The sequence below is a fragment of the Bidens hawaiensis genome, unplaced genomic scaffold (genome assembly GCF_021521415.1).
Source record: "Bidens hawaiensis isolate Kalapana, Puna unplaced genomic scaffold, B.hawaiensis_p1.1 tig00001035_1, whole genome shotgun sequence".
Classification (NCBI taxonomy): domain Eukaryota; kingdom Viridiplantae; phylum Streptophyta; class Magnoliopsida; order Asterales; family Asteraceae; genus Bidens; species Bidens hawaiensis.
In genome coordinates, this window is record NW_027491061.1 from 1875518 (window position 1) to 1897146 (window position 21629).

Consider the following 21629-nt stretch of genomic DNA (forward strand, 5'->3'; position numbering starts at 1 on the left):
CAAATCATCCGAATTATTTTCGGATGATTTATTTTTACTTGTTTAACTCATTTATATGAAAATAGTTCATTTTTAGGGTTTTTATACACCAGTCAGCTCGCTTAAGCGAACTTCACCGGTTTACGCGTTTCAACTTTAAAAGTTTGATAATTAGCATGATTAATTATCCGTTTACTCTCGGATCTTGAAATTTTGCACAAATCACTTTTTAACAGTGGGGAATTTTATAAAAATATTTCCAGAATTAATTCTTATAATTAAAATTATTTATCTATTTTTAAACACCATTTAAACACTAAATATGTCGTAAATACCAAACGATCTTAGAAAAATCCCAAATTTTTCATGGATGTCCCCTGCCATCCACATAGTCCCCTTTAATTTTTCCAGAACCAAAATCTTCTTTTACATGCCCTTTTTACTAAAACCGAGCTAGAAATCCCAAGAAGTCGTTTAACCGAAAAGCCTACTTAGACTTCTCCAACTGAACTCAAATTTGGTGTGTGACTTACACATGATATAAAAATCTTATCTGCAATTTTCCAGAATTTTTCATGATATTTAACTATTTTTCACCATTTTTGGCCAAAACCGAGCATTAAATTCACCAAATATTCATCCTTTATCCAAAAATTACCAAATCTTCACAGAACTCATATTTTCATATGTTTAACACCTCTGTAAAATTTCATAACCTAACTCTAAACGACCAACAATCTGTCCAAAAACACATACACCGACATAAACCGAATATACCTTTCGTTTTCCGCCACTACAAGCTACAAACTCGTCTTTCCGCCTTATCTACCACTAAACACAGAGCCTACAAACAACATACCACAATACCAAGAAAGTTACACTCACGATCAAGCCATTTCTTTCATGGTTACGGTTATGATACTAAAACAAAGATTTAAACCGTAAAAATTCGTTCTTGGTTCGTTTAACCCCTTTCTTGGACCAAGATCCCTTGTATAACCCGTATACATCACTTGATCATGCAAGAATCGGTTTTCATCTTTGAAACCTCATTTTCTTGCAAATAAACTCAAGAAACGAAGATGGAAACGTGATTAACTCGCTTATTTACCTTGTTTTCTTGCTAAAAACTCTCGGTTTTGGATCATGATCTTGAGAGGATTGGAGATTGTTGGATGAGTTTGTTTGAAAAAAGAAAAATGAAGTGGGTTTGTGGGGGTGGTAGTCCGATCGGTCTCTTGGAGGGGTGGGGTGGGACCCACCTCTTCATTTTAGGCCACATGTTTGGATTCTCGTAATCCGGATAATGTTTTGGATAATCTGGTTCAGTTCGTTTTTCGGTTAAATGTTTAATTCGTCTTAAAACGAGGCTAAAGCGGTCGTTTTTCGGCTAAAAATGAAATTTATATAAAACCGACTTAAGAACTTTAAAAAAAACTCAAACCATGACTTTCGTTAACTTAAAACATCATATTATTAATAATTTCGCATCTTTTTCGGCTTGATCGATTGTCTCTTGCTTGGTTTGGTATTAACGGTTTCGTTTAATGTACCGACGTACCATTAAATCGAAATTCTTTTTCTGTGCCTTAATTCACTTATCCCGAAGCTTTAATACTTCGTAAACATCACTAAATATCATATATCTCGTCTATATTTGAACCCTCGATTCGTTCGGGTTTCAATAACTATCGATCGTTTGATCGCATATTCAATACGGTGAATTATATATTCACGTACAATCAATACAATTAACCATGTATTCTCGTATAATTACCATGGTAACTCATGTACCCGACATTACATATGACGTAACTAACGTCTACCGGTTAGGGTATACCTGGTTTCGTCGGAATCGTTACACTACCTGAATTAGAATTGAGGATCCTTAGTAGTCATTTGTAACAACGTATAATTTTTGCATGAAGACTGATGTTAATAGCTGCAACGGCTCGTAGACCTAGTCTACCACTTATTTCGCTATTGAACTTCAATAAGCATGTGGTCAAACAGCATGATGGAAGAGAGTAGAAGACTAGCGGATTTTTAGGACCTAGTGGTTAGTTAGTTACTTTTGTTTCCTTTATAAACATTGAGTTGTGATCAACCCTAGGACACGGTTCACTAGTTTACTACTGCAAATTTTAGCTCACAAGTTCTCTGTAATCTCACACACACTTAGCTCGATTGTAATCGTTGATCAACAAGTCCAACCCTTGTAACCATTTTTTTGTGATTAATAAATTGGTGATCGACGAGTTGTCATCACCCTGGGTATTTTTCTTTTGATCTGAACAAGATTAAAGGGTTTTTCCTTGCAACAAATCACGGTGTTCAATCCATTTTCGTTCATACAATTACTGTTATCGTTTTAGCACTAGAATTTGGATACATTATCTGTAATATACCAAAATTCGAAACAATAAAATAATAAAATAATAAATGTCGATTGTTAGAAGATTGATAAACCGATGAACCGTTAATAAACGTAAAATCATGACTTATATATAAATGCTATATTTAATATCAAATTGTAATAATAAGATGTTCAAGATGGTTAAACACAAGGGGTTAAAATGTAAATGTTTAAATTAGATGAGATAAGTTCAAGGACCAGTTTTGACAATTCCTAAAACACAAATTGAAGCATGCACACATACGTATTCTTTCCGGTGAAAATGTGAACAACAAACAATACGACTATATCGGTATTTGATTTTGTTTCCAACTCGTTTAATATATATAAACAATAACATTCCAAACATATTCATTCATCAAAATCCCAATAAATCGTATCCTTTTCTCTGCCGTAAACCCACCATGCACCGCCACCACCTGCCGTTCGAACACCACCAGCGTCGTCACGTTGCTTCGCTGCCGCCACCACCTCCTGTTGTCACCGGTGAAAAACATTGCAAACGCATCAATTGTTTGAAGGAAAGCCACCGCCACAGGAACCCGATTGAGTACCGCCACCACCGCCCTACAAATCGTCACGAAACGTGTCACCTTTGCCGGAAACTTTCTAACGGAAACCACCGCGACCGCAAATGATCGCTTTCAGAGACAACCGCCACAGCCTCGGACGCGTCACTGGTTGCAAGGAATCACCGACACCGCCGTTTCCTGCTCTTCCTTGTTACGCCACCTACATCGGGATCACGAGTGACGAGCCGCCGCCACCGAAAACTAAACGGTTTTGCCCTCATCGGAGGTAAACTAAACGCTCAAATACTCATATTTCATGTTTAGTTTCTATAAATTTGAATAATGGGCAAGTAAAATATGGGATGAAACAGAGCATACGTTTTCGTTTTCTAAAAACAAATGGATCTTTACAAGGCTTTAAACAAAGCTAACTATTTTCTAGCTCCTTGTTCTTTAATGGTTTGACATAATTATCATGTATATCAAGATAATTCTATCCTCAAATAAGATTTTGAATTATTAATCGTAAATATTAATTGGCTACTCTTTTATAAAATAATGATTTTAATTTGATATTTTACAACCTGAACACGATTTTGGGGTTCTGGATTTGTTAAGATATTTGACTTGTACATAATTATATCTTCAATATATTATCACAGTAACTATTTTGTAGGTTAATTACATACTAATAAACGTACGTATGCATGGGTAATTTTATAATCAAAAGGTTCAAAGCAAGTTAATTAGTATGCTAACACCAACAATAAACGTGGGTACCAAAATATAACTGAACTTAAAAAAATATTGTAGGTTCGCGTAAGAGTTAGGGAGTATTGATATTTAGTGTGTTTTGCTCATCGTATATGGTACGGATTCCGTGTTTCTCTTCATTCAGCTTTATATTTTTTTCACCGTTCTCTAGTGTACGGATTCTGTGGTCTATTACTTGTAGCCTAAACGTTGTTTTCATCATTCTCATAGTTTATGGGTTTCATAGCCTTGCACTAGTAGCGTCATATTGTATCTTCATTTTCATAGTATAAATATGGGTTCTTGATTCATTAATCGTATCATAATATTGTATATTTGTTTCATAGTATCGTGTCACCGTTATATATTGCTAATTGTCTTATTGGTCATTGTTTATTTGATAAGTGAAATTGTCATGCATGCGATATACTAGATTTTATTGCACTCATTATCGCATGTTCCTAATAGTCCATTATACATTGACTGATTGTCATTGAGACATATTAATTGATATTTACCATTGTTATTGTATTTTATTTGACCTCAATACCCGAGCATTTATCCACCTATGGGGACGTAGGGCGTCAATCGAGGCACTTTTGACGTGCTCTAGCTGTGGCGGAGCGATTAGTCCACAGCGTCTCTATTTTATTGTGCGATGAGAGCATATACTGATTACTAAGAGGCGTATGGATTGATCCTAGGTAAACTGTTACTGGAGTGAGATGGTTAGGTGTGTGTGTCCACATTCCTATCTCACTTAATTACTGGTGCATTAGTCTGCAGCTAATGTACATACTGTTATTGTTACTGTTACTGTTACTGTTACTGGCTTACATGGGTATTTCCAATATATTGTTATTGTACTGATTCATAACTGATCGTTCAGCGTATTGTTAGTGTTACCGGCTCATAGACTGTACTTGTTTTTTCCTGTGATCGTTTATTGTATTGCATTGTTCTTCACCGTTTGTTACTACTATTTCCCTCCGTTACTGGGCAATTTTTGGCACATCCGTGTTTCTTTGTTTTGTGTTTTCGATAATTTGTTACAGGTACTCAAGGGAATCCTGGGAACGTGTGATAAGAGAGTAAAAGTAAAAGTCTTAGGTTGGAATATGAGGAACTTTATTTAATTTTCGTTGTCAATGATATTGAACCTTTTTGGTATTTAATGATTTTAAACTTTTAAATTTGTTTTCTTATTTATCGTATAGAGTGACACGCCAGCCCTAACCGGGCCGGGGTGTTACATTATCGTTAGCCGATTTTTATCCAAAACAATATCTGTTATGGTTTCTTAGTTATATTAATTAAAGAAAGATAATGATTTACACTTTCTTAATTTATCCTTAACCATTTAAAATCTAAAACAAAACTAGTGATCCATATTCATTTTTCGTATTTCTTGAAGTAATATCATTTCACTCTTGAACCATACCATATATATATACATATATATATAGGACTCAGTCTACCCAAGACACATACAGTATTGATGTGGCTAGTGCATTATGATCCAAGTCGGGTAATACCCAATAACAAGCTAGACGAACACCATAGATATTTGTTTAAATGATGTGATCATAGTAAATAAAAATCAACAAAAATCAACGCTTGATTTTGGGAATTGGTTTCCTAAGCAATTACACTTGAAAGGATAATAAATTATATGGATAATTTATTTTAGAGAGATTAATTTTAATGTTATTTATTTGCTTAAGTAACATTTATAAAGTGTTATACATGTACATGTTGCATCATCTTTATAACATGTATATTATGTTGAATGTAACAAATACAAGATGCATGTGATATTTTAACAAAATTTAAAATTTAAAACCCATGGTGGGATCCAAATGAGGCCGGCCACTTTAGGCCTCACCCAACCAAAACACATGCAATTTTGTCTTGGTTATTAAATCCATCAAAAACCACAACTCTCTTCCATCACAAAACTCTCTCTATGTTTTCATCTTTGCATGAACTCCTTCTTCCTCTTTCTCTCATTTTCGGCCAAAGATGACCAAGAATAGAAGTCAAAATCAAGTCAAAATCCTAGCTAGAAGGTGTTGGTTAGTGGCTTGAATGGTATGCAAGCTTGAGGCATTCGTTTTTAAACGATTCCATTCAAAGAGTATCATCTACCTTTATCTTCCTTACTTTTAAAAGGTAGTAATGATTATAACCATTCTATGGTAGAACTGCTTATTTGCATGATCTTGTTTTTGAGTTTTGATAGCATGCATGCCCATTTTTGGATCTGGGTTAGGGTTTTATCTTAAAACCGGGTTTAACATGAATAAACTAACAAGATTTAAAACTTTAATCCGCTGCGTTTTTACATATAATGGGTGATATGGACTTTGATAATCATGTTAAAACCCAACAATGTTATCAGAGCCGCTTAAATGGGTGCATGCTTCTTTGGATATAGTATTTTCGGTTTTCTTGGTGTATTTATCCCTTTGGCCGAAAATTTTATGAATAAGGTTACCCCTTTGTTTTTCAAGATCATATTATACATGCATGTGGTTATCTTGAAAAACTAATGTCATTTGGATGATTGGGATTTTGTTTGGACAAAACCCGCAATTTTCTATTTTAATTAACCTTGGCCAAAAATCCTAGGTAAAAGGGAACCTTTTGTCTTTTATGTTTGTTGCATGTATACTTTTGAATACATGCATGTTCATAACCGAGCCTTGGCCCTTGTGATTTTTTGTTGTATGGTTGTGTTGTATTTTTCAATATTCGATATGGTTGTAATATTTTTAATTTGGGTTTTTAATTTATTTATTTAATTTGGTTTGTAATAAATAAATTAGGATAGATGTATTTCTTTTACTATGAAATTGTATTATGACAAATTTTGTAAAAGAAGATACATAAAAGTGTGAGTTTTGGTTTTGGGCCTTAAAGGGCCCAAATGGGTTTCATAGCCCAAGATAGGATTTAAGCCCAATGACCAAAGCCCAAATTTGGAGGCCCAAAGGAGCTAGGAGCTAAGGTTGGAGCCCAAGCAAGCCCAAGTAAAAGAAGAAAGGACAACACAAAAGGAAAAGGACTTGAAGCATAAGGATGCGGGATCAAGTGGGTGTGCACCGCCTCTTTTCCATGTGTGTTGCATACTCCTCACCCTTGACCATTTTGGAACACTTGTTTCGGTCAACAAGTGTTACCAAAGAAACGGCTTTGGTTATGAACATATTTGTGTGGTTGATTTAATTTTGTTATATCTAATATTAGGACATAGATAGTTAACAAACCAAAACCGACAAACTTGCATAAATTTGATTCCTTGGAAGTCATTAGGTAATAAAATTGGTTTTATTAAAAGAGTTAATGATTTCATAATAAAATGGGTTTTATTAAAAGAAAATTTGGTTTTCAAACTAATGAACCATACATTTGAATGCATGAAAATTCAAGGTACATAAATGTTTTCCAAAACAAGAATTTAGAAAACATAAAATCCCTTAAAATTTTAAACAAGTTAAACATCATCCTTTTATACGACACTCGAATCATTTTGGAACTTGATGTGGGATAAAGGTCACCTAACCGAATTTAAGGAAACTTGTGAGTTTGAAGTGGATTTACAATACTTGTGGGATAACGGTAACCAAACCACTTGTATGTGTAAACTCACACGTGTGTGTAAGTAGGACGGCTTGATTTGGAAACCATGTGAATAGGGTCACCGAAGCATGGGGTACAAAGTTGTTGATGGGATTAAACATGCCAACTAAACATATGATGTTTAACCGATCCCATATAGCTAGAAGTTTCAAAGGGTTGCAATCGTCAAACGTTGACTACCTTGTTAGTTTGAATAGTAGGATAAAGGTCACCTAACTACTATTTGAATAAAATGTTGGGTTCTAGATTTTAATCATTAATTATCTTGGAAACATTAAAGGGTATTAACAATTAAAATTTATTAATGATATCGAAAATGCTAAAATTGAGTTTCGTTAAAATTTATAGATGGCCGCAAACAACAACCCCCCAAACGCAATTATACCACCCGTTCATCACCTATCACTAAAAACTATACTTGAAAAGGATCATCTCAACTAAAACATCTGCATGGATTGGTTTCAAAACTTGAGAATTGTTCTCAAGTAAGAAAAGAAATCCTATGTGTTGGACGACCCTATTCCCGATGAACCTAACGTTGACAATGTTAATGCCTATAACGAATGGCTTAAGTACCAAGAGGACTTGGTGCAAGTTTCTTGCCTCATGTTGGGAACTATGATTCCCGAGCTTCAAAAATGTTTTGAGAATCATGGGGCATACGACATGATCACCCAACTTAAGGAAATGTTCCTTATACAAGCAAGGGTGGAACGCTTCAAAACGGTTCGAGCGCTTCATGCATGCTGTATGGAAGAAACCCAATCCGTTTCCTCCTATGTACATAAAATGAAAAGCCACATTGATCGTCTTGAACGGCTTAATTGTCCCGTCTCAAAACAGTTGGCCACAAATTTGATCCTCTATGGCCTAACTAAAAGATTTGAGTCTTTTTCAAGAACTATAACATGAATGGATGGGACAAGAGCATTGGTGAACTTCACGGAATGCTCAAAACGGCCGAGACGGGAGTGGGAAAGAAGGTTTCAATGGTTCTCATGATCATTGAAGGTGGCAATAAGAAAAGGCATCACCCGAATCCTAAAGCAAAAGTTGCCAAAGGGAAGGGACCCGTCAATGTGAAGGGAAAGGGAAAGGTAAAAACTAAAGTGAACCATCCAAAGCGAAGGAGAATAAGCTAAAGGTTAGCTCCGAGGACCCTTGTTTTGGTTGTGGTGAGATAGGACATTGGAAGAGGTATTGTCCAAACTATCTCAAGGAGTTGAAACCAATGAGGGATGCGAGGCAAACCTCAGGTACAACTTTCATGATCCATATTGATCTTAATATTATTTCTAATAACACATGGGTATTGGATACCGGATGTGGAACTCATATTTGCAATTTGTTGCAGGGGTTCAAAAGAAATGAGGTTTTGAAGAAGGAGATACAAATATCTACATGGGTAATGGAGCACAAGTCGAAGTTGAAGCCCAGGGAGATTTTGTTTTATAACTTCCAAATGGTTTGGAAGTTATTTTGAATAATGTTTTGTATGCTCCTAGTTTGACTAGGAACATTATCTCTGTTTCTTGTTTAAGACAATATGGTTATGATTTTAAATTTCTGGACAATGCTATTAATGTTTTTATGAATGATATCTTTATTTTAATGCTTTACCTTATAACGGCATTTATGAATTGTTTCGTGATAACACATCTTTTAATAACTCGTTGTACCAATCAAACACCAAGAAACTCAAAATGGATTTGAGTAAAACATATCTTTGGCATTGTCGACTTGGTCACATAAACAAGGGACGCATACATACACTTCAAAAGAATGGTCTTTTGGAATCAAATGAAGATGATTCATTTGATAAATGTGAATCTTGATTACAAGGTAAAATGACCACGAAACCCTTTAGTGGAACTGACGAAAGGGCAAAAGACCTATCAGGTATCATACATTCGGATGTATGTGGTCCTTTTAGAACAATGACAAGGAATGGTGAAAGATACTTCATCACCTTCATCGACGGTTATACTCGCTATGGGTATGTGTACTTGCGAAGGCACAAAGATGAAGCCTTAGAAATGTTCAAGGTCTTCCAAAATGAAGTACAAAATAAAGCCATTAAGGTACTTCGTTCGGATAGAGGAGGAGAATACCCCAATGATGTGTTTCAAGAACATCATAGGAGTTGTGGGATCAACTCACAACTCACTTCACCCGGAACACCGCAACATAATGGTGTGTTCTATCTACGATGGCTAGAAGCACATTGCCTCTATCATTTTGGGGGTTTTGCTTTGATCTCCGCGGCAAGTATTCTAAATATGGCCTCAACAAAGAAAGTGGACAAGACACCTTTTGAAATATGGCATGGAAGGGTTCCATCATTATCATATTTAAAGGTATGGGGTTGTGAGGCTTATGTTAAGCTCAACACCCAAAACAAATTAGAGAGTCGGTCCACTAAGTGTATCTTTATAGGATATCCCAAAGACTCTATGGGATATTATTTCTACAACCCAACCGAGCAAAAAGTATTTATTGCTCGAAAGGCCGAGTTCATGGAAACTAAGTTCCTTATGGAAGGAAGTAGTAGAACGGTGGAACTCGAGGAGGATCGAGAACCACAAGACGATACATGTTTGGTTGACAGAAGCAATCAACAAGAGGTTGTTGTGAATGATCAAATGGTTGATCAAGACACACAAAACATTCGCAAATCCGGTAGAACTAGTCATCCACCCGAAAGATATGGATTTTTCATGGATGGATGCTATGTGGTAGATTCGGATGAACCCACCACATATCGTGATGCAATGTCACAATCCGATTGTGACAAATGGCTTGAAGCCATGAACGTTGAGATGAAATCCATGCATGACAACCAAGTATGGGATTTGTGTTTGAACCCGGTTTAATCCTTAGACAACATTCAAATCTTAGATCTGATATCCGATTAACCTAAATACGGATCTAGTTCATAATTACGTTTGATTCATATGTTATATAATGTATATCTATAATAGTTGTGTGTATAATATTAGTATGAAGATCGAGAGAGAATTGGACAAACAATTCGTTAATTGTAAACTCGAAACTTAAATTATGCCTGAACAGTGTTCACTATATATAGAAGATGGATCTAGTTCGTTAACATTCCCTAACGAATTAGAGTCCACTTCGTTACATACATATAAATGAAATAAACTTTAGCGAATCATCCCCTGATTCGTTAAACATCCTTAACGAATGGGATAATAACTTAGATCTAGTTCGCTAAACATCCTTAGCGAACTAGACTATACTTTAGAGAACTAGCTTAATAACTTAATAAATTATTACATAATACAGACGACAAATACATTAACGATAACTACAAAGACTCGCGATGCAAAACCGTGTACTAACAGACACCCTCTCGTCTTGAGCTCTTTGTCTTTGACTTTCACTTGAAACGCTTGGACTGCCAATCTCTGCAGCTATGAATACCGTTCTCATAACATACACACACAACGCGTTGGAATTGCATAGCCAGATCATAGTCTTCATTGCGCTCAAACAGAATCTTGTTCTTGTGCAGCACGCCATTATCGGTCTCGGTTAAATTCACCAACCACATTGGGTCAATGATCTTTATCAGCTCAGTCTTCAACCCTTTGCCCTAAACAATGACGGCCTCGCCGGTTCGATAATAGTAATACCAGTGGTTGAAATACAGGTGCATGTGTTGATTCATAGTCTTTATCGGCACCCGATTCAAGGTCTTTGGCGGCTTAACCTTGAGAACCAACTTTCTCCAACCCGTCCTTGGATCAATCTCATCAATACGTTTTTGGGTTGGAACTTGGGGCTTGAGAAACTTGAATCCAGAATTGATCTCGAATAGAAGTTGTTGATGAAACCAATCTGCTATCCGGTCACCTCCTCAATTGATAAATGGACGACATGTGAGGGTACGAATATCCCAACGCGACTCATAACGTCCATTATCTTCTCATAGTACTGAATCCCCTTTTCCCATATCACAATACATACTTTAAGATCAGAATCAAATAACCAAGAGATGATATCACCTTGAACCTTTGACACAGTCTTGAATGAAGTCACTTGGTGTGCTTTGGATCGAGCAGTGGATTCTTCCTTCTTCTCCAGATCAACATATCGATAAGCCTTAATAATCTTACCTACCGTCTTATAGCTGAACCACTTTGCAATATCAGCGTCGGTCGGGTTCTCAATTGAGTTGAATCTCGTGTAAACCACCTTCTTACCCTTAGACATCATTTCCAAATCATCCTCAGCGGCTTTAAACATTTGGTCATAGAATACTGGAGCACCTTGATCAACATTTGTGTGTTCCGTATTCATTTGAGACGGATCGTTCAAAATCTCCTCCTCATTCTCTACTTCAACATCCGGCTCTGCCTTTAACACGGTCAACTGTTCATCATTCAAACCAAGCAGTAGTGAAATCTGCTCTCGTGTTAGAGACCTTTCAATGAATTGACCCTCCTCAATCTCATTTCTATTTACCACACTCCTGACCACCCCCGTTCCATCCACAAATATGACTGTATCAGCTTATATCATCTCGATAGGTTTAGCAACTGTGTAATCTTGATAAATAATAATCTGTTTATCCAAGTCACCACCACCACTAGTACCTGCACCTGAGGATGAGCCATGTGTTTGTTTAGGCTCACCTCCTGTACCAGACTCATCAGGATCTTCATCATCATTCTTAAGTTTCTTAAGTGCATCATCTTTGCAAGTTAACTACAAGATCAGATCCTCCTGTTCTTTGAGCTTCACCCCTGAGACTCAATAATCGCACGAAGCTCCTTTGTTTCTTTCTGACAAAATGAGACATTACTCATCAGCTTTCTTTAATTTTCCATGAGGCGTTCTTGATTAAGCCGGTCAGCAGACATTTGATTTTCATACAAGTGAAGGAGGTTCAAAAGCATATATGTTTGATGATGTGGTGGCATATTAAAAAGAGATGGAAGAACTGGCTGGATTGGTCCCTGAGGCCGTGTAATTCTCACAAATGAGACATCACTAGGTGGAGGTGGTCTCATGGACGGTGTTGGACGAACAGTAGAGGGTATAGCAGAAGGCATTGGTATTTCAGCTAAATCCATTTGAGGAATCATACCAAGCCTGTCGTGAGGAACCATTGTCGTTGTCAAAGTAAGCGCCGGAGTGCAAGTAGTAAGCGGCACTGCCGGGCTTTGAAAAATAGTAGTACGAGACGGTGGAACCCTAATAGACACTCCAGCCCCAGCTGATACACGTCTCTTTGATAAACTTTCAGTTGCCAGCTCTTTACCCTTTCGTTTACGTTCTCGTTGAGCTGCAATTGTAGCAGCTAATGCGGCTTCGACTGCAGCTTGTTGTACTCGAAGAGCTGCATCACCATCACCACCATTTCCACCATCATCACCTCCATCGTTCCCACCTTCTCCTCCTTCACGCTCGAAATTCGAGTCATCATGGATCCAGCGATCCTCGGGAGGACATACATAATCAGGATTAATAATATGACCAATCATACGTTTGTCCTGCGGCTTCTCCTTACGATAGATCGTCATTCTACGCACAATATCAGCCTTCATGTGTTCTAAAGGAAGAACATCATCCACCAATGTTCGATCAATAACCAAGTTGGGAATCAAGTCATGAATAATCAACTGTAGAAATCTTGGATACATTAAGAACTTCTTCTTTTGGGCCTTTTGTTGAACTTGCTCCTTTAAATGATAGAAGATCATTTCTGAGAAGTTAAAAGGTTTGTTGAGAACAAGTGCCACAAAAGCCAATTGTAACATGATTCGGCATTCATCAAATCCACCTCGACGACCACCCAAACAATGAATCAATTCGTGTAGAAGGTACTTGTAGGGTGGGCACAGTCTATTCTTGTTAAACATAGAGTCTTCAATGTCGCCACCATAATATACACGCCAAAACAAACCCTTGATTAATTCCTTGTCGAACTCACATGGATTATCAACATTGTCTCCAAAACGAAGCACACGTCTAATCACTTCAATATCCACTGTGATAGGAGTTTGGTTGATTGTGGCTCGAATGTGGTTCTCTACGTCAACGTACTCAGCTGCAGAATTGTCTAATAATGCTCAGATAAACAGTGGGTCAAGCAGTGATAGCAAAGTGCATCACCGAACGACGTAAGAATGCTAACATATCCCCAAAGAGAGCTTCGTCAGCAACATTTGGATCAACATAAGCACAAATGTTGTGTTTCTTGTCATATGGCAACAGAGGTACTTCTTCTTGTTTTGGTTGTTGATGCTGTTCTTGTTGAGCAGCAGGTGGGTCTTGATCCATTTGATCAGCCATAATACTGAATAAATAATGACGAATATCAGTAATATGAATCACAAGTTTTACTTAAGTTGAACATTTATATTTTTATCAATAAATTGTGTATTGAATTAAAATTTAGGTCTTGGTAGTATAATCGATGTATCGACGCAGTTAGATCCTTATAATACTTTATTAATTTTACAATATTCAAATTAAAATAAATCATGTCATTCGTTAAATTATCAATATGATTCATTACAAAAAAAATGTAACGAATCAACTGATTCGCTATCAAGTAAATTATTGGACGAAGAAGAATTAGCGAATTACAATTGAAAATAACGAACTAATCCCTAGTTCGTTATGAATTGACGAATACACATAGGATTCGTTAAGGGAATAATTCGCTATTCTGGTTCGTGTGCAATGCTTAACGAATTGGACACAAAGGAGTTCCAATTCGCTAAAGTTAATGAATGGTCAAAATATGACTTAATCTTTGACTCTCCTGGTCAAGGTCAAAATTAATCAAGAACACTGAAAGGCAACAAAATTGAATTCTTTATCAATTATCCCATAATTTGAAGTACCAACCAAGAAATAATGATCATAACGATCTCAGAACGATCTCAGAAATACAGTGCGACTCAAATTGTATCGATTTGAAGTACCAAACCAAGAAATAAGTTAATTAAATTAGGGTTCTAACCAAAGAGTAAAAACCCGAGAATAATCATTCACATTAACCCGACAAAAAACAATCAAACTATAATTAAAGATCACCAAGGGTCTTGGAAATACATTCCGAATGCAATGATATCAAAATAAGTTTATTTAACAGGGTATTAATCGGATAAATAGAGGTTTTCATAAACCTTAAAACCCCGATATCAAAAACTCATAATTAACATATCAAATCTATGCCATTTTTGACGAAAATCACAAAGTTGTGATCATCTATACCTTATAAACACAGTGGTATAGTCAAAAGTCTGAAATTCGAAGATCGAAAAATATTGAAATTTTTGGCAGCGTAACAGTGTAAAGTGGGAAGAAGAGTGAATAGTATAGGACGGTTCGTATGCATGCCGTCCTATATACACTGACCTTGCACGATTTCCAAAGTAACGAATCAGATACAATTCATGTCTAATTCGTTAGATTATGCTTAACGAATTGAAGCCATTCGTTACAGAGTGCGGAAGCGAATTAGAATAACGAACTAGAATGTAGTTCATTAAAATGGCTTAATTCGTTAGCCATAACTTAACGAATTATAATTAAATTAATGAATTAAATAAATAAAGAATTAAATAAATAAATTAAATAGTTAAATAAATATACACTTAATTTAAAGAATTATCGAGATCCCATATCTCGATCATCAAATAACTTAAAACGTGTTTATTCTTTAAAAACACTTAACTTAAAGAATTTATAAATATATAGCAGACAGCTGCTCTCGTTGCATCGATTAAGGTAAAATAGAATACTTAAGGATTACCGAGATCTCATACCTCGATAAGCACATAACATAACATAGTTTCAAGTTTTTGAAACTTAACTTAAATAGAATTTAAATAATATGTAAAATGAGAATGAAAAATATTTTTGATATTTTGTAAAATTTAAAGAATGTATATCCATGAAAAATATCCGAACCAAGAAATAGACAATCTTTTGTGTTTTCTATGATTTTCAAAAGTAGTACATATTTTTGTATTTTTGTTGAGTTTGAGCAGAGAATCATATTGATCAAAATGCCTTACCATCACAGTTAAAATTTCAGTAATATTGTGACTGGTGTTAAGTCGGTCATTGATATTGTTGTCCACTTAAATCTTATAACAAGCCTTCAAGCATTTTTGTGATATGATTAATGGTTCAATTAGCGCACAAAATATCAGAAACTATTAGCCTCTAATCCCAGTTCAAGCTTAGTTTGATTTGTGCCAAATCACCCCAAATTGACTTAAACCGTTATAGTGTTGATCAAAATTTGAAGATTTTAGAATATTTGAGCAATGCACCAAGTTTCCTTTACTGTGAGTGAGTATGAACGAGTCCATCTGTCGGCTTACATACATTGTATCCGCTGGGGTCCATTTCTTATTGGTATTGAGATGCGCGCAAGGGAGGAGCAATTGTATGACTAACAACGGATTTTGATCAAGTCAGTAATTTGGATTGTACGAAGTACATCAGTGATCAAGTTTAATGACTTAGGGTTTGCTCTAAAAGCGAGTAAAATATTCATGCTTATGAATACCCCGATGATTAAGCCGCATAAAGACTCACAGTGTCCAGAATCCTAACGCTTGTTATTTGCTTTGTTATATTTTTAGGTGATCAACAACTATAAGGCTTGAGTATGATGGTTATTACATTTCTGCCATCCTCACCGATACTTTTGCTAGAGACTAACACCTCTTTCAATTTGGCTATTCTTTATGTTTATGTCACTTACTTTACTCTAACAACTTGTTTAAGACCTATCAATGCACCAATGATTAAGCACTCAGTCTTTTAAGCTTAATCATTGGTGCATTGATAGGTCTTAAACATAGTCTTTTAAGCTTAATCATTAAGCACTCAGTCTTTTTGGTTTTTCTCTTTGCATACTTAAAATATAGTCTTTTTGTCTTTTTTGGATTTTTCTATACAAACAAGAAATTCACAATATTTTTGACTTTTCAAATTTTAAGATGTTTTTGGATTTCTCAAATTTTGAACACTTAATAGATATGAAAACTAAAGACATGAAAAACACACTATTTTTGAAGTTATTAAATTTTTAATGTTTTTGGAGTTTATCTATACAAACGAAAAGCACATTCTTTTTGTATTTTCTAGTTCACCCCCTAAAAGCCAAAACCAAAATAAAGTTTAAACAAAAATCCACATAAAGAAAGATAATTATCCTAGTTTCAGGATATCAGCAAGGGTCTTTAGGCCATTTAAACCAAGCAAAAAGTGAAAACTTGTTTTATCAAATGCCTTGGTAAATAAGCTAGCATTTTGAAAATCTGTATGTACTTTCTCAAGGTTAATTAATTTCTTTTCATAACAATCTCGTATGAAATGATATCGGATTTCGATATGTTTCGTTTTAGAGTGTTGTACGGGATTTTTGGTGATGTTGATAGCAGCAGAATTATCAATTAAGATGGGGGTAGTAAGAAACTTCAAACCATAGTCGCGAAGATGTTGTTGTATCCACCAAACCTGGGAACAGCAATTCGATGCTGCAACATACTCAGCTTCGGCGGTTGAAGTGGAGACCGTTGTCTACTTCTTACACTGCCAGGAAATAAGCTGGATTCCTAAGAATTGACATCCCGCTGTGGTGGACTTGAAATTAATCTTGCATCCTCCATAGTCTGAATCGGAATAAGCGGTAAGATCAAAAGTATCATCCTTGGGGTACCATAACCCGGTGTCAGGATTTCCCCTAAGATATTGAAGAATACGTTTGACCGCTGCCAGGTGAGTCACTTGGGGACTAGCTTGGTACCTAGCACATAAACAAACGTCAAACATTATGTCGGGTCGAGAAGCAGTTAGATACATTAAAGAACCAATCATAGCTCGATAGAGGGTTGGATCGATAGTATCCTCCAATTCATTCGGTGATAACTTGTGACCCACGGGGAGAGGAGTAGAAGGGATTTTTCTGGCAGTAATCTTGAAATGGCTCAAGACATCGCTCACATATTTTGTCTGATGAATGAAAATTCGTTTTGCAGACTGTTGAACCTGCAACCCTAAAAAGAAATTCATCTCTCCCATCGAGCTCATCTCGAACTTGGTTAGCATTGATTTCTCGGACTCCTTACGCAACGTGTTGTTTGTTTACCCAATGATTATACCATCTACATAAATCTAGACGAGAAGAAGATCATCACCAATATTTTTATAAAACAAAGTGCAGTCAACAGTTCCTCGTTTGAAACCATTATCCGTCAGATGGTCGGCGAGCGTGCCATACCAAGCTCTCGGGGCTTGGTGGAGACCATATAATGCCTTGTTTAAACGGTAAACACATTCAGGATAATCAGGGTCTTCAAAACTCGGAGGCTGTAAAACAAACACTTCATCATGAAGTTCACCATTGAGAAAAGCACTTTTGACATCCATTTGATAGACCTTGATATTTTTATAAGTAGCATACGCCAGAAAGATTTGAATCGACTCTAATCTTGCAACTGAAGCTTATACTTCAGTGTAATCAATACCCTCTTGCTGATGAAAACCTTGTACCACTAAACGTTCCTTATTTCTCACAATCACCCCACGATCGTCTTTCTTACACTTATATACCCACTTAGTAGGAATCGCCTTCTTGACTCTAGCATATTTGTCGATAAGATCCCAAACGCCCAAACGTGCAAATTGCTGTAATCCTTCTTGCATGGCTTCTACCCAAGAGGAATCTTGAAGGGCCATACGAGGAGTCGTTGGCTCAACTTGGGATAGAAAGCAAGTGAATTTAGCAAGATTTACAATCCCAGACGAGTGTAAGTCATCATAAGCACACAATACATTATTCTCACTTGATGAAGCAACTTGATGTCGTGTTTGAACTCCCACATCAAGTTCTCCAATAATATTTTCTTTCGGGTGATAATTATGAATCCTAAGAGTTGGATTCTAAGGAACATCAACGGTTTCAAATAAATTAGTGTAATGTTCACCCAGGTCGTGAGATGAAACATCACTATCAAGTTCAATAACTTGATCAACAACTGGAGTGTCATCAGATGAAGTAGATGCATTGTCGAAGAGAATTGGAAACTCATTATCAGGTTCTTCTGTTGGAGCATCAATTGGAACTTCAACATCATTAGAACTTGCAAATCTTGGAATTACCAATTTTTCCTCAAAATAAGCACGGACTAAATCTTCATCTGGTTGATCAGTTGTTGGAGTAAACGAGTTGAATAAGCCATCATAGTCAAACATCTAGTCGGGACCTTTCCCTTGAGAAGGAGTAGTGTACTTTTGATAGTCCACATGGTACCATTCTTCAACACAACCAGACGTAAAGTTAAATACTCGTTTCTTAGGAGAAGCATATCACAATAAGTACCCTTCAATGGCTTTTTCATCAAACTTTCCCACATCCTTTTTCAACATTGTACAACGACACCCAAATGGTTCCAAGTACTTTAAATTAGGTTTACGATTATTTAAAAACTCATAACTGGTCTTCTTGAGTCTCTTAACGGTTAGAACTCGATTAAGTGTGTAACAGGCCGTATTCACTGCCTCATTCCAGAAATGTATAGGAAGCTTTGAGTCGGCCAACATCGTTCTAGCAGCTTCAATAAATTTTCTATTCTTTCATTCAGCAACACCGTTTTGTTATTGTACGTACGGAGCACTGTATTCTCGATGAATTCCCTTTTGTAAACAAAAGAAATCCAATACAGTATTTTTAAATTCAGTACCGTTCTCACTTCCTCACTTTCTGTTTTTATATTGATTCGATCTTAGTAATTAAATTCGGAACGAGAACTGGTGTTTGATCTTTCGAACTCATAAACAAGACCCATGAGTATCGTGAATAATCATCAGTAACTACCAGGAAATACCAATCTCCAGAAATACTCGCACGATAAACCGGACCAAACAGATCCATATGAAGTCACTCAAGAGGAGTATCAATAGAATTTATAACTTAGAAGGATGTGACTTTTTCTTCTGTTTGCCCTTTTTGCAAGCAATACAGTGATCGGATAACTTAAAATTCTTCAAAGACACACCTTCAACTAGGTCATTTGCCATGAGATAGTTCATCTTACGAAAATGTATGTGACCCATTCTACGATGCCATAGAATAGAATCTTTCTCGGTTGCTTTCAAGAAAAAACATGTTTCGATCGATGTTGATACTTTAGAACTCATATTTAAGACATAAATATCATTTGATCAAGGTGATCTCATGACAACCATGTCCTCGGGAATTACATACCCCTGTTTTAAAATCAGGCATTCTTTATCTGTAAATATTGTAGTGTATTGCTTGTCACAGATTTGCTACACACTCAATAAATTATGGTCCACTTTATCACAATAATTAACCTTCTCAAAAGTAATATGCCCATTCGAAACATCACCTTCCTGTGTAATCATACCCCCAGAATTCCCACCACATAACCCCCTTGAATATTTCTTACATTTGCTAAGAGGTCGAGATTTCCAGTAATATGACGAGAACATCCACTATCCATGATCCAGTTTTCACCAGAAATGGTCTTGGATGTACCCTACACACAAACGAAAATGATTAGTTCAAAAAGGCAGCCCAGGTCTCAGTCTTGGGCACCTTTTGGTTTTCTTGAGAAAAGTTAAACTTAGTTGAATTCAACTGTTGTTCAGCAACTTGAAAATAAGTTACAGGTTTCTTGGACTTTCGTCTTAGATACGCAGCTTGAACTACATTTGAATTCACATTTTTGCATAACGGTTCAGTTGGAATAAACTTTGGTTTAACAGAACCATGAGTTTCATTCACATGAACAACTTTTCGAGGATTGACATTTGAGAACATAATATGAGTATCATCATCATGCGACACAGGTCGTTTCAGAATCTCCTTTATCAAAGGAACCGGTTGCTAATGGTCCTTTACAAAAGGATGAATATTCTGAATATTCTCATAGCTCTTCGGGCCAGAATTTCTCACTACATGACCTTGTTGACCGCAAAGAAAACAGCTTCGCATGTCAACATGATGATGTTGAGAATTAGTCGAAACATATGACACAGAAGATTGATGATGACTTACATTTTTGGTCATGCTCTTAGCAAAATCATCAGATAACTCAGATTTCTTTTTCAAATAAAAATCTAAGTTAGAACAATTTGAAACACTTTTCAAAGTATCTGTTCCAGTCAACTTTACAAATTGAACTTTCTTAGCCTGTTTTAAAACTTGCTTTGCTTTAGTCAATAGATCAGATGAAGCTGATGTTTTCGCTTGAGTATACCGACGTTCAAGATCTTGAATCTTGGAAGTTTCATTTTGAAATACACTCTCAATAATTTATGGTTTAATGATACTTATTGGAATGTCTTTCTCAGTGAACATCGTGTCTATCCCCTTTAATTTAAACACTCTACTAGTAGATGGTTGGAAACAGTTGGATTTATAAAACGTAACAAATCCTCATCAGAAATTTTGGGTTTTTCTTGTTTCTTGGCCCTTACTGGTTTGACATTATCATGAGCATCTTGTTTCACCTTGGTTGTGTCCGAACCATACACTGCCTCCTCAAATTCATGAGGTTCACAAAGTATGTGATTAGAACTTGGAATGTTCTTGTTCTTGTGTATGATTTCAGGTTCGTACACATCCTCAATGATAACTTTGTCAACATTTTCAACAAAGATTTTTTTGCTTTGAACATGAGGTTTCTGAAATGAAGGTTGGGCTTTAACCGTTTCATTTTTAACTAATTTTGCTTTTTCATAAATCACTGATTCTTTAGCAATCACATTCTCTTCTTATCTAGCAAAAGGATTTGGTTTGTAATCATTATGAAAAGGTGGTGGAATTTCAACAAAGCCTATTCCTTTCTTTGAATCTTTTTGCTTACCAAATACTTCGATTATTTCGTTTAGCAAAAAGGAGGAATTTCAGAATTTTCCTAATTTGTTCTTTAAATCAAGAACCTCATTTTCAAGCTCCGTTATCTTTGATCTATGTTTCAAGATTTCTTGAAATTTTTGATCATTGATGGTCATTTTACTTATAGTTAAAGCCTCAATTTTCTCTCTTGAATTTATTTGAGAGGTCAAGGATTGCCTAAAAGTATCTTTTAACGGAACAATTTCTTTTAGCAGATTATCATTTTGAAGTTTCAAGGCATCTATCTTAAACTTATTGGTCTCGCAATCAACACATGATAATTTAGAAGTAGAAGTACTAACCTCATTTTGCTTATTCATGCAAGCAGATGTGGTTGAATCACTTATCTTTGCCATACAAGCAAAAGTAGTTGAAAGTTTTTCTTTTGAATCATTAGATTCAGACT